This window comes from Culicoides brevitarsis, chromosome 2 (genome assembly GCF_036172545.1).
Source record: "Culicoides brevitarsis isolate CSIRO-B50_1 chromosome 2, AGI_CSIRO_Cbre_v1, whole genome shotgun sequence".
NCBI classification, from domain to species: Eukaryota; Metazoa; Arthropoda; class Insecta; order Diptera; family Ceratopogonidae; genus Culicoides; species Culicoides brevitarsis.
Window position 1 is genome coordinate 765,365 of NC_087086.1, and position 13,620 is coordinate 778,984.

Consider the following 13,620-nt stretch of genomic DNA (forward strand, 5'->3'; position numbering starts at 1 on the left):
AATTACGATCGAACACTCGTATTCGAATGTCATCTTCTACTTTCCATTGTCGCCAACATTGTCGCTCATAATAGCTCGTTATATAATAAATTTCAAAGTATAAACATTTTTTTTTGACTTAATTTTTCCTTTCTAAAAACTATTTTGAAAAATTTTTCTATAAACATAATCTAATTTAAAAAAAGTTTTCAAAATGGCTTTGACACAGTTTTTGATTTAGTTTTGCTCTTGATTTAGTTTTCAAAACAAAACTATGTCAAAGAAAAAAAATTTTTTCAGTTTTAATTTTTTGGCAGTTTTGAGTTATAAAATGATTAAAAATGATAAATTAGAGCCCTCTGACAAATTTTTATCCATTTGGAGCAAGATTTAACAAAAATGACTTTGACACAGTTTTTGACATAGTTTTGCTCTTGATTTAGTTTTCAAAACAAAACTATGTCAAAGAAAAAATTTTTTTTCAGTTTTAATTTTTTGGCAGTTTTGAGTTATAAAATGATTAAAAATGATAAATTAGAGCCCTCTGACAAATTTTTATCCATTTGGAGCAAGATTTAACAAAAATGACTTTGACACAGTTTTTGACATAGTTTTGCTCTTGATTTAGTTTTCAAAACAAAACTATGTCAAAGAAAAAAATTTTTTTCAGTTTTAATTTTTTGGCAGTTTTGAGTTATAAAATGATTAAAAATGATAAGTTAGAGCCCTCTGACAAATTTTTATCCATTTGGAGCAAGATTTAACAAAAATGACTTTGACACAGTTTTTGACATAGTTTTGCTCTTGATTTAGTTTTCAAAACAAAACTATGTCAAAGAAAAAAATTTTTTCAGTTTTAATTTTTTGGCAGTTTTGAGTTATAAAATGATTAAATCAAGATAAGTTAGAGCCCTCTGACAAATTTTTATCCATTTGGAGCAAGATTTAACAAAAATGACTTTGACACAGTTTTTGACATAGTTTTGCTCTTGATTTGGTTTTCAAAACAAAACTATGTCAAAGAAAAAAATTTTTTTCAGTTTTAATTTTTTGGCAGTTTTGAGTTATAAAATGATTAAAAATGATAAATTAGAGCCCTCTGACAAATTTTTATCCATTTGGAGCAAGATTTAACAAAAATGACTTTGACACAGTTTTTGACATAGTTTTGCTCTTGATTTAGTTTTCAAAACAAAACTATGTCAAAGAAAAAATTTTTTTTCAGTTTTAATTTTTTGGCAGTTTTGAGTTATAAAATGATTAAAAATGATAAATTAGAGCCCTCTGACAAATTTTTATCCATTTGGAGCAAGATTTAACAAAAATGACTTTGACACAGTTTTTGACATAGTTTTGCTCTTGATTTAGTTTTCAAAACAAAACTATGTCAAAGAAAAAAATTTTTTTCAGTTTTAATTTTTTGGCAGTTTTGAGTTATAAAATGATTAAAAATGATAAGTTAGAGCCCTCTGACAAATTTTTATCCATTTGGAGCAAGATTTAACAAAAATGACTTTGACACAGTTTTTGACATAGTTTTGCTCTTGATTTAGTTTTCAAAACAAAACTATGTCAAAGAAAAAAATTTTTTCAGTTTTAATTTTTTGGCAGTTTTGAGTTATAAAATGATTAAATCAAGATAAGTTAGAGCCCTCTGACAAATTTTTATCCATTTGGAGCACGATTTAACAAAAATGACTTTGACACAGTTTTTGACATAGTTTTGCTCTTGATTTAGTTTTCAAAACAAAACTATGTCAAAGAAAAAAATTTTTTTTAGTTCCTTTTTTTTTGGCAGTTTTGAGTTTTAAAATGATTAAAAATGATAAATTAGAGTCCTCTGACAAATTTTTATCCATTTGTAACAAGATTTGACAAAAATTGCTTTGACACAGTTTTTGACATAGTTTTTGTCTTGATTTAGTTTTTAAAATAAAACTATGTCAAAGGAAAAAAATTTTTTCAGTTTCAATTTTTTGGCAGTTTTGAGTTATAAAATGATTAAAAATGATAAATTAGAGTCCTCTGACAAATTTTTATTCATTTGGAGCAAAATTTGACAAAAATGGCTTTGACACAGGATTTCTTAATCGAAATAACCTCTTTCAATTAATATTTTCTTTCAAATGTTTAGCCCAAATAATTTGAAAATTATTCAAAATTAATTAAATTTAAAAAAAATATTTATGAATGTCATTTCTTTTTTTTTATTTTCATTTAATTTTTTAAAATCCTTTAAATAATACTAATTTTTCGAAAGTTATATTTTGCATGGTTTTTCGAAGTGAAATTTTTTGTTGAAACAATTAAAATTTTGACATACAAATTTTGGTAAATTGTGTCGCAAGTCGCTCATTTTTACCTTTCCATTTGTTGGAAGTTATCCTAAAGCGAATTTGTAAAATTTTTGATATTCAAACACTTTAAACGTTTTTTTTAAATAAACATTTTTCATGTAAATACATAAGTTCATGATATATGAAATTTTATGTTTTCTATTTAATTTTAGAATACGAAGCAAGTTTTACAAGATGAAATTTTTAAATCAACAGCAAAACGATTCAGGTAAGTTCTAAAATATCTTGTTTGAGAGAAAAAACATTAAATTTTCACAATTTTCCTATTAAAGTAATTTAAAGTTTTCTTTTTCATCATAGTATAATTAATTTTAAATAGGGAATTTCGGATTAAAAAAATTTAACTCATAAAAAATAACATTTGAAAATATTTTTTTTTAAATTTTTGATAGAAGGAAAATTTTTAAAAAACTTTTTGTCTTCCTTATAGATTTCACACCTTTTTGTCATAACACCCGAATTTCCCTCAAATTCTCAATATTAAATGAATCCAATGGTTTTTTCAACCGCAGACAAATATTGAATACAGTAGTCAAGAATTATAATAATAACAGCTATTGACCGACATAAAGCAAACAGGATTCACCGCACACAGGAAAAAACACAGACAACAACAAAGCATCGTGCGTGTAAAATCAATTATTACAAATTCTTTTGCTATTTTCGTTCGTTCTACCCTTTCCTTCAACTTTGTGGATGTTTTTGTTGTCGTTGAACAAACGAGAGCAAGTCCATTGTACACATTTTTTCCTCTAAAATAATAACAACAAATAGAGAGAAAATAGACAAAACACGCAAATTAAAAAGTTAGCATTTTCCATAGAATTTTCCATACGTAGTGTGTTAACGTAAAACCACAAATTATTCACATCTTCATACAAACATGTGTGTGAGAGTAGGACGATGATGCACATAAGCGACACGACATATGCTGTTCATTTCTCGCAGAAGCAACGATTTTAAAACAAAACATTTAGAAGGGGCAGCTTGCAAGCAAATGATGTTATTTTGCATATATCTGGAAAATGTTTCAGCAATGGGAGAGATATCGGAATTGAAAAGAAAATTGTGCGGTATTGCAACATTATCTCCGTTTCTCTTCGTTTTGAATGAATTGAATGGCATTGGTTTAATGTGTTGTTGCATCATTATATCGCCCGTTTATTGTTACTTTGCATTTTAAATGAGCGGCGCAGAGATAAGAGGCATTTGTTCAAACCGCCAATAAATATTTTCGTGCATGGAAGGAAGAAAGAAGCTGAAAAAGAGACTTGGTTAAACAAAAAGTTGGTAAGAAACACTAAATTAATTACGTATCTGTCAAACCATCGCCTTTATTGCCCAAATTTCCGATTTTTCTCCTGCTCTTTAAATTGTTTCCGGAGATGACATCTGATTGATTTAGTCTCGCTCTCCTTCGATTCATTTTCTAAACAAACCTTTCAAATATCCTGACAATTTTTCACGTTTTTTTCTTCTGACGTCGTCGTACGATGGATGTTGCGATCTAATCATAACATTTGTCTCTTTTTTTTCGATCAACTCGAATGATATGTGACACGAATCAATAATGACCTCCAATTTAATGACAGACTTTTATCATTGTCACTTTATATTTTCAAAACAATTATTTACGTGAAGGAATTTCGAGCGGGACAACATTTTTTATTTTAAAGAATATCCAATTCAAGGATTGTCAAAATAAAAAAAAAAGTTTTTTTTCGTAAATAAAGTACCTCGATCGCATTATAGAGAACTTTGGAGCTTTCAGAAAAATAAATATAATAATAAATGAGAGAAAGAAGGAGATGTATTTTAGTAAAAGAATCATTCAACTGTAATGAAAAGGCTTTTCAGGTGAAATGAGAAAATAAAAGGACATTTTTCTCTACAGAAACGTTACTTTTAGTTACACATGACGTTCGTACAGTCGAAAAAATAGACAACGAGGTAAAAGAGCATCATCATGGACTCGCCTTATAGTCAAACCTATTCATTTTACTTATTTATAACATTTTTGTAGGTAAGTTGGTCGACACACGAACAGAGAGATGGCATTAGAGGAAATCCTTTTACGCGCGTATATGAGTGTGATGATGTGTATGGAATGGTCTCAAAGTGACCATTTGCAATGAAAAGGATTCGATAAAATGTACAGAGGAATTTTTAGATATTGAACTTTTTTGATGAAAACTAAAAATTTTTTCCCAAAAAAAATTTTTTCTAATTTTTTTCTAAAATTTATAAAAAGTTTTGACTTAAAATGAAAATTTTCAAAAGTCAAAAATTGAAAAATCCAATGGGGCAAAATAAAAAAAAGTAAAAATTTCATCAAAATTGACAATTTTTGGGTCTTTTTTATATTTTTCAAGGAATTTTTGAAATTTTCCATAAATATTTTAACATTAAAAATTCAATTTCAAAAATATTTCTAAAAATTTTTTGAAATTTTTTTTTATGAATCTTTAATTTAAAAAAATTATAAAACGCCCTGTTTCCGATTGCGAGACAATCTGGTTGGAAAAGCTTATGTCACATTTTGTGACACATAATTTACACGGGGATTTATGAGTAAAAGCTTGTAAAAATAAGACACATTCACACGATTTTCCTTCATCTTCGTTTTTTACGCCCATGTCCTTCTATCAATACTTATTGATAAAAAAACGTATTAAGACAACGAACTTCTGTGCTGTCCACATAATGACAGACATTTCTTTCGTAAATCAAGCATATCAATTTTCCTCGTTCACACATCTGTGCCGTTTGCAGAAAAATAATTTTAACATTAGGAAATGAAAAAAAAGTTCAGAACAAAAAAAAATTCATTTCAAATTGAAAATGTAATTTCATGTGACTCGGGGAGAGAATAAAAGGAAGACAAAAGATGTCAACGCTTGTACAAATATTTCATATATTTAAGGTCTCGTTTTTTTCATGCGAATTTGAACAACATTCATACATGAAATACTTATCATTATCTCACTCATCTTATCTTTGTTATTAGCATACGACGTCGTTGACAAACAACAGATGAAAAAAAATCTGGAGTACAGAGAAAAGCAGAAAGCAAGCAAAATATGCGCGTTCCTTCCATGTCAAAGACAAAAATTTTCCAACAGCAATTATGTTAAGCATTTTATGTGCAATGTGTATTGTATTATATTATTTGACAAGTTGTACAAGCAAGTAGCAAAAAAAAAAAAGTATTCTGCTTTTAAACAATTGCCTCGAAGCAATTTTTGCTATTGTTCGTTATTATTATTTACATATTTTTGGAAAAACTTATATTGTATTATGTGCTATTAGTATCACATTATCTCGTCTTTCTCGCTCTGTATGGAAAAACTCTCTTTAAGTGGTAGTTATGACAGGATGATAAGCCATTTTCCCGTACATACAAGCATTTTTGTCTTTGGGATGAAAAAAGGCAAGAACAAGAGAGGTACAGTAATTAACAAAAATCTGAAAATCTCACTTTCATGAATAATAATTTTTTATTATATATTCCATAGCTGTGAAATTTTCAATTTTTTTTTTTAATTTTCAATTTTAAATTTTTTAAAAATTGTTTAAAAATTTTTTAAAATTTCTTTTAATTTTTTTTTAATTGAAAATAAAAATTAAATTAAATAAAGTTAAAAATTAAATTGAATTAAAAATTTTATTTAAATTTAAAAACAAAACTTTTTTTTAAATTTAAAAATTTTTTTTTTTAAATTATTTAACAAAAATTTCAAAATTTTTGATGTATCAGTTTAGATTAAAATTCTAAAAATATTTAAATTTTTTTTTTGATAAAAGTTTAAAATTAATTGCGCATCAGTGTAAACATGTCGTCCTGTGAAAATAAAAGCTTAAGATTTATTTGAGTAAAATTCTGTGAACATGCATCCAAATTATTTTGCTGCAAAAATGTTCCTTTAACTAAAATTCCTCAAATAATTATCATCTCTTGTTGTTGTGATATTTTATGTGATGCGATGCGAGATGACGATGTTAAAAGATACCTTTTCACAAAATTTAACAGAAAAAATATTTTTGTTTCTTGCTACTTTTCGTGCACGAAGAAATATTTAACTTGCCTATAATAATTCGCTAACAAGAGTTAAATAAAGTTTGAAATGCAAGAAAAAGTCATACAAAACTTTTATTGCTCAACATTTTCTGAAGAAGAAGAAGAAGAAAAAAGAAGAAGTCACTTTCAGATTTTCAAAAAGATCAAAAGAAAATTTTTATCTCGATCATTCGCGATAAAAAAAACAAAAAAGTCACCTTTCACGTTGCGCGTGGCAATGACAAGGAACAATTTACAAACGGAAATACGCAAAATTCATTTCAAATTAGATTATCTGATGCTGACCGTGTCATGCCATACAAATACTGACCACAGCATTCAAAATAGTTTAAAGCCATCTTTTTGTGCGCCTAAATTGGTTGGGTACCGTTGTTGGTCAAGCTGCAGTTGCCACAAAAAAAGATAAATAAAAACATCATCGCTTTTGATCTATCCTCGGCATTTCGTGCACATTTATCACGAATTCATTCACTTGCACTTCAGTCGCTTGATTCTGTGTAATAATAAAACCATCATCAACAGAAACGAACGCAACTCATTCACACACACACACACGCGTACAGAGACAAAGAGAAGTCCTTTTCACACAAAAGTGGTAAAAAATTGATTGATGTATGTTGGTGTTAAAAAGGGCAACTGCAATCATCTCATCGCTATATACGTCTATTTATTATCAGCACAGCAAATATAAAGCCCAACAAAAAATTCGAGTGTGTGAAAAAAAAATAAAATGTGTGGATTGATATATAAATTTGCGTTTGAATGATGTGATAATAAAAAAATTCTTTTGGGTGCACAAAATATATATCCGCACTTTTTTTTTATTTTTTTAATACGTCACGCAAGCAGCTTATTCCATATTCATGGATGGATAGATTTTTATTTTATTTTATGATCACACGGCATGATTCGAGAAATATTATTTTATGATCGATGGTTTTTCCAACATTTTCGCCGAAAATAAAAAAAAACGTCGATAGAGGGCGCTTCAGACAATCGTTGCTAATTTGTGCCCTTTTGATCTGTAATTACTGTTGAATGTCTCTGATTAACAAGCATCCCTAAAATTCATTGCCAATATGACAAAGTTGAATTGCTTGGTCAACTACATGCAACAGATATAAAACAATTATCCGTATATCTTTTGTTTCTCTCTGGTCAAACTGTTTGGTCAATTGAATTTCATTGAGTTGGAATTAATTAACACATCTACGTTGTCCAAATATATCTATCCCGTATACGGAAAGTTTCAATTTTGGCACGTAGTTCCTCCTTTTGTACACGAATCTCGATGATGTATATTGTGGTTACTTATTATTAAGTCGAGTTTGTCTGATTTTATTGCCTTGCTGCTCGAGATAGTATCCAATTTTGTTGCTTTCTCTCGCTCGGAACTTTTCTATGGGGACATGTGAGCACAAATTTATCTGAATTATTCAAATAATTGGTTATGGTTATTGGGTTACACGCACCTACAGTCAAACACACGAACGGATTGAGGATTCTATTTATTGGTTTTCGTACATCGCTCGAGGCAATATTAATTTAAAGTCACGAAAAGCGGCGAAACATGAAAGAGGAATTGAAAGTTATCTTGTAAAAGTACATTACAAAGCCCATAAAAGTGTTAACTTTCCTGATAAATGTGGCTTGCAAGAAATTTATTATGTTAATGGATTGTGAATGTGCCTCTCCGTGTGTCGTCGACTGAAGGAATTTTTCATTTCTTTTAGAATTTTTATATTCATTTCATTTTATGTACTTTTAAAAAGTGATCCTGCTACTAATATGAACTCCGACGCCTACACACGACGAAAAAGAATTCACATTTACATATGTTTCCGAAGGAAGTCTGTCCCAAATATTCATATTTCTATCGTTTCCGTGTCTCATGCCGTGACAGTTATTGCTTGGAAAGCCTATCCATTCTGCAATAAAATAGAAAAATAGGATCTGGACATTTTGTATCTTGAATAAATGTCAACATTTCTTGTTTTTCACACATTATGCATATGCTTATTTGCTTTTTTGTGTGTCTTTTTGCCTGCATCGCATACTTACACTAACGTCGCAAAGTTAAAAGTGATAAAATTCTTTTGTGTTGAGATGCTGAAAATGAAAAATGCACGACATCCGAGCATTTACTTTGAGAATTTTTAATATCAGCAGCTAATATTGCTGCGAGATTCACAGTAATTTGCCCCTAAATGAACACTTAAAGACCTTTCGCAATGAAATTTGTTTATTTCATGCCCTGCGAACAAAAAATAATTACCGTGGTCTTTAATACTTTATTATGTTTAATTTCATTTTTATTCATTTTTTATGTCTGCCACAAAGAAACACGAGGAAATTAATTCCTTTCTAAACCCGCTGTGCTTCTCTTCACATTTTATCATATTTTATTACATGATCTCTTCTCTGGAATTCGGACAAATTATGTGGTTTTTAAAGGGGAGCATGATATATGAGAAACATCTTTCGTCAAGAGTTTAAAGTTGAAAATTTATTTGTTTTGAAGAAATTTCGAAAGAGCTTCTAATAAATGTCATATTTTCATCAAAACAAAACTTTTGCTAATTAAAAAGGATCTGAAAATTAAAGATAATTAAAAAAAAAGTTCTCTATAAATAAATTTCTACATAGTAAAATGTAATCAGTTATTACAAATTTTCTATTCAAAAACTTTTAAAATGTTAACTTTTCATGTGCTTTCCAAAACTATCATGATTCAGGCTCAGAAAAGAAACAAATTGAAACAAAAATAATATAATGTTTCTTTTTCTGTTGCTTGTTTTACAACATTTCTGTGTATTTTATACGTTTAATAGTAGAACAACAATCGTCTGTTTCATGTCACACACATGTCATAAGACACAAGAGACTTTTACATATGTATGTTTGGAGGAGAAAGGCATGAATAATATGAGAAATAATGAAAATTTTAATCCTTTAATCTATCTCACAGATTAATTTCTCGAGAAAACTATACACACATTTCCATAAATAAAATATAAAATATTGTCGGAGTTGTGTGTCTCCGAGAGATAAAGCGTGAGAGAGGGTTCGTTTTGAGTGATTTTTACTGTTTCGCTGTCACTTGTTCATTATTCTATTTCTATTTTCCCATCTTAATAATAATTTCATGTATGTATGATAAATAAATAATAATAAAACATATGATGTCAAACAAATTGAAGAGAGTTTCCTCTTTTATTTTTGTAACTTTGTGATGTTTTTGTCTCTCTTCATCATCACAAATAATAATCACATAAATAAAATTCATTTAAAAAAAAATTATAAAAAAAAATATTTTAAAAAGATGCTTTTTTATTTAGGGCCCTAAAAAGTTAAAAATAAAAAAGAAAATTTTGCAAAATTCAAGCAAAAGAAAAAAAAACATTCGAGTCCAATAATTTTATTTCAGAAAATTATCATTTATTTTTAAAGTTTTTAATGCTTTTTTCTTTTGCTTAAAATTTGCAAAAATTTTTTTTTAATTTTTAAGACCATTTTTTCATATAAAAGCATATTTGTAAAATATTTTTTTTTTATAATTTTTTTTTTAATTTTTTTTTATAATTTTTTTTTTATATTATTCATTTTAGTTATTACCTATAAAGAGTTACAGCGCCATCTGAATTCTCAGTATGTAACTAAAAGCGTGACACGATGACAGACAACATTGAAATTTCAATAAAAAAGCATATAAAAAAACTTTTGAGCATTGATAAAATATTGACGTCACAAACTTTTACATAAAACTTAACAAAAATCCCTTCAGCAATGCAGACAAGGAAACATGATGTTACAAAATAATAAAATTAGTAAGCTTAGATGAAAATACTTCAGAAAATAATTGACGAGTTTATTAAGTTAATACAGTAGAGCAACAAGAGATGCATTTTTAGAAGTAAATAATAAAATGAAAGTTGATGCATTTCGTACAAGAAAGGAATTTTTCATCAACTTTGAAGGAACATCCTGTACTTGAACAATGTAAATATTGTGTCAATTATAAGAAAGCATGACATTCTCGTTCATTTAACATCGTACTCAATCAATCTTCCGAATACCAAACCCGACAAAATTCCAAAGAAACTTTTCGTTTTGCCAAACAAAAGAAAGAAATTTCGAAACAAATTGTTTGCTCTAATAATAGCAAGCATCGTTAGTCATAAAAGTTAACGTCTTTACGACACAAAATGACAAGAAAGGGAAATAAATAGCAATAATCTGAAGTTTTATGTTAGTTTAAGTTCTAATCCCTCTTTAATTAAATAGATTTTCCTTAATTTTATTGCATTTTGATCACTTTTCAATGTGCCGATGGAAAAGTAGGACATTATTTCTGCATTGCTCGAACATTTTACAATAAAATAAAATAATTATCATAATTATAATCAAATAATTTATAAATAATAATAATAACACAATAAAAGTGTGTGTGCACAATGACCTCAAAACGGCAAATAATTAGAATGCGTTTATTTTGGTGTACTCACACTTCAACACTTGGGCAATTATTATGCCATTGTAGCATGGAAGCACGTGCTTACGAGATAAAACGGAACTCATAATAAACAGATTTTAATTTTGGAAAGCATTTGGGGAAAACCGAGCGATAAAAGCACGAAAATTTGTGTTAATTACATCGCCTGAAACGACGATCAATGAAGTTTGGACTTCAATAGCTGATAACGGAATGCAAATATTTGAACATCTTATAATCTAATTTCAATAAAATCGTTCATTAATCTAAAAAATTTGAAAAAATCTCAACTTCAGTGTCTTTTGATTCATAAAACTATCAAGAAGTATGAAGTTAAATCTCTTAATTTTTGTGATTTTTATAATTCATGCCTGTTTTTGTGCATCTCCTGTACAACAAGATGAACAATTTGTGCATGTACCTCCGGGAATTGTTTGTTACGGGTCTCAATTAATGAATTTCAGACAGTTATCCATCGATGATCAACTCACGATTTGCGATATTTGCGGATTTCCAATGACAAATTCTCATCAAAAGAGCTGAAAATAAAGCAAAAAGATTAAAATCAAAATTTTGTAATAAAGATATAATTTAATGTTACAAATAGCTGATGTTTCTTTGACAAATATATTGATTCGTTATCCCCTAAAGGCAAATATTTGTTCTGTAATTTGATACAAATACAAATTTTGTCCAGATATCCTCTTTAGATTGACGGAAGTGTATTAAATGCGACAAATATTTATCTAACTAATGGTCAATTATTACTTAAAGTACACAAGATTGAGTTACAATTAATACTTTCGTTCCCTTTTAGTTTCATGAAAAATCACTCGTTTGTGGTTTGTAACTTTAAAATTTCCGAAAAAAAATATTCAACTTTTTTATGTGTCTGACTCTGCATGAATGTGTGTAAAAATGAGGCGGTAAAAGTTTTTTAATAAATCATATCACGTACTTTATTTTATTTTTATGGATAAATGAAACCCTTGTTGAAGTGAGAAATGAAAAGATTTAATCATATTCTCACAGGGTTTCCCTTTTACGGCGAGTTATAAAAATTGTTTACATGCAAAAATGTTCAGTCTATTGAGTTTTTCGCCTGAATACCAAAATAATTGAATATAAAACGTTCAATCAAGAATCGCATTCAACGTAAATAATGCACTAAACAACAAAATTTGAACAATCAAAATTTTCACAAAGTATCAATAATAAATGTGACTGTTAAAATTATTATCGGGACATTACTACTTAATATTCGGGCTTTCTTGTATTCGTTATAAATTAGAAACACAGGAGATGTCGCATGTAATGTTTGTCAGGAACATGTTAAACTTGTTTCTCTTGCAATGGTACACAAAAGACAGACATAATTTACAACAAAACACGCACCGAAACATGTCTCTTCCAATTTCATAATAATAATAATAGGAGAAAGTCTGACCAGAAAAACAAAAACTCCTGAAAAAAAATAATGGAAAAGACAAAAAAATGTTGAATTAAAATATAAATGACATGTAGCAGGTGCTTCTTTTGTTCCAGCAGATTAGTTTAATGAAAATTAAAATTTATAAATGTATTTATTTCAATTATAAATATTACTTGCCTGTACGTGAGTACGAAATTTCCTGTTTTTCTTCGTACTTTGTAATATTTTTGTGCATGCGTGTTATCAAAAACTTTGGTTTTTAAAATGCACTTCGGTTTTTCGGCTTTTATAATTATTATTATTGCGGAGACACACAGAAAAGCTTCATTAATAAATTTTCCGCCAGCCAGCCAGCCTAAAAAAAGAAGAAGATACATTTAAGCACTCGTTTAAATTTATTATTAAGAGGAAACTTTTTATTGTCGTTTAATTTTATCATTTTTAAAGAACTTACCAGGCGTTTTGTCGTGCATTTCATGAACAAATGTTCAAAAGAAGAAGAGGAAAAAAAACAATTTGTCTTGAAGAAGATTGAACTGAAATTTTTTGCTTATTCATTTTGTTCCGTTTTCGTCTTTTCCATGTGAAATTATATTCACAGATTCGTGGCATCATTCACTCATGTCCAAACAATTTCCTCGTTTCGATTAAAAAAACGGCAATCTTTGAACAAATCCCATCGCTACTGCTGCTGCTGTTACTTTAAAGCCTGATCATTATTTTCATTTTCTCTCTCTCTCGTGTCTCGTAATCCACTCATTTCGTTCAAACTGCTGCAGCACAAAATGTAATAACAATACACTATCATTCACTCTCGCAAGCTCATTTTCTTCATTCATTCAATTTTCTTTTGTGTCTGCCGAGATGTGTTTCTAAACTTCTTCTTCTTCTTGTTCTCTTTCTTGGATACGTCAAGAGGATCAAGATAATGTTACAATTTATATGAGATGACTGTGTGTTGTGTGGAAGCAGCTTATGAGCAAATAAAGTGTACATTTTATTATTTTAGAGAAATAGAAAATAACGGATTATGAACAACAACACCGCCAATGTATAAGTTGGTCTCTGTTCGTGTCAAGTGAGTGTAATGAAATAAAGTCACATTGTGAGAAGAGAACTTACCTCGATGATTTTTCACGAATTCGTTTTGAAAAATTTACAGAACAATTTTCAAAAATTTGCTGCAAAAAAAAATTTATTAGTTTTTAATTAAAGAAAACTTACCAAATTTTTTTTGAAAAGTTTTTTATATTTTGAAAAAAATAATAATAAAATTAAAAAA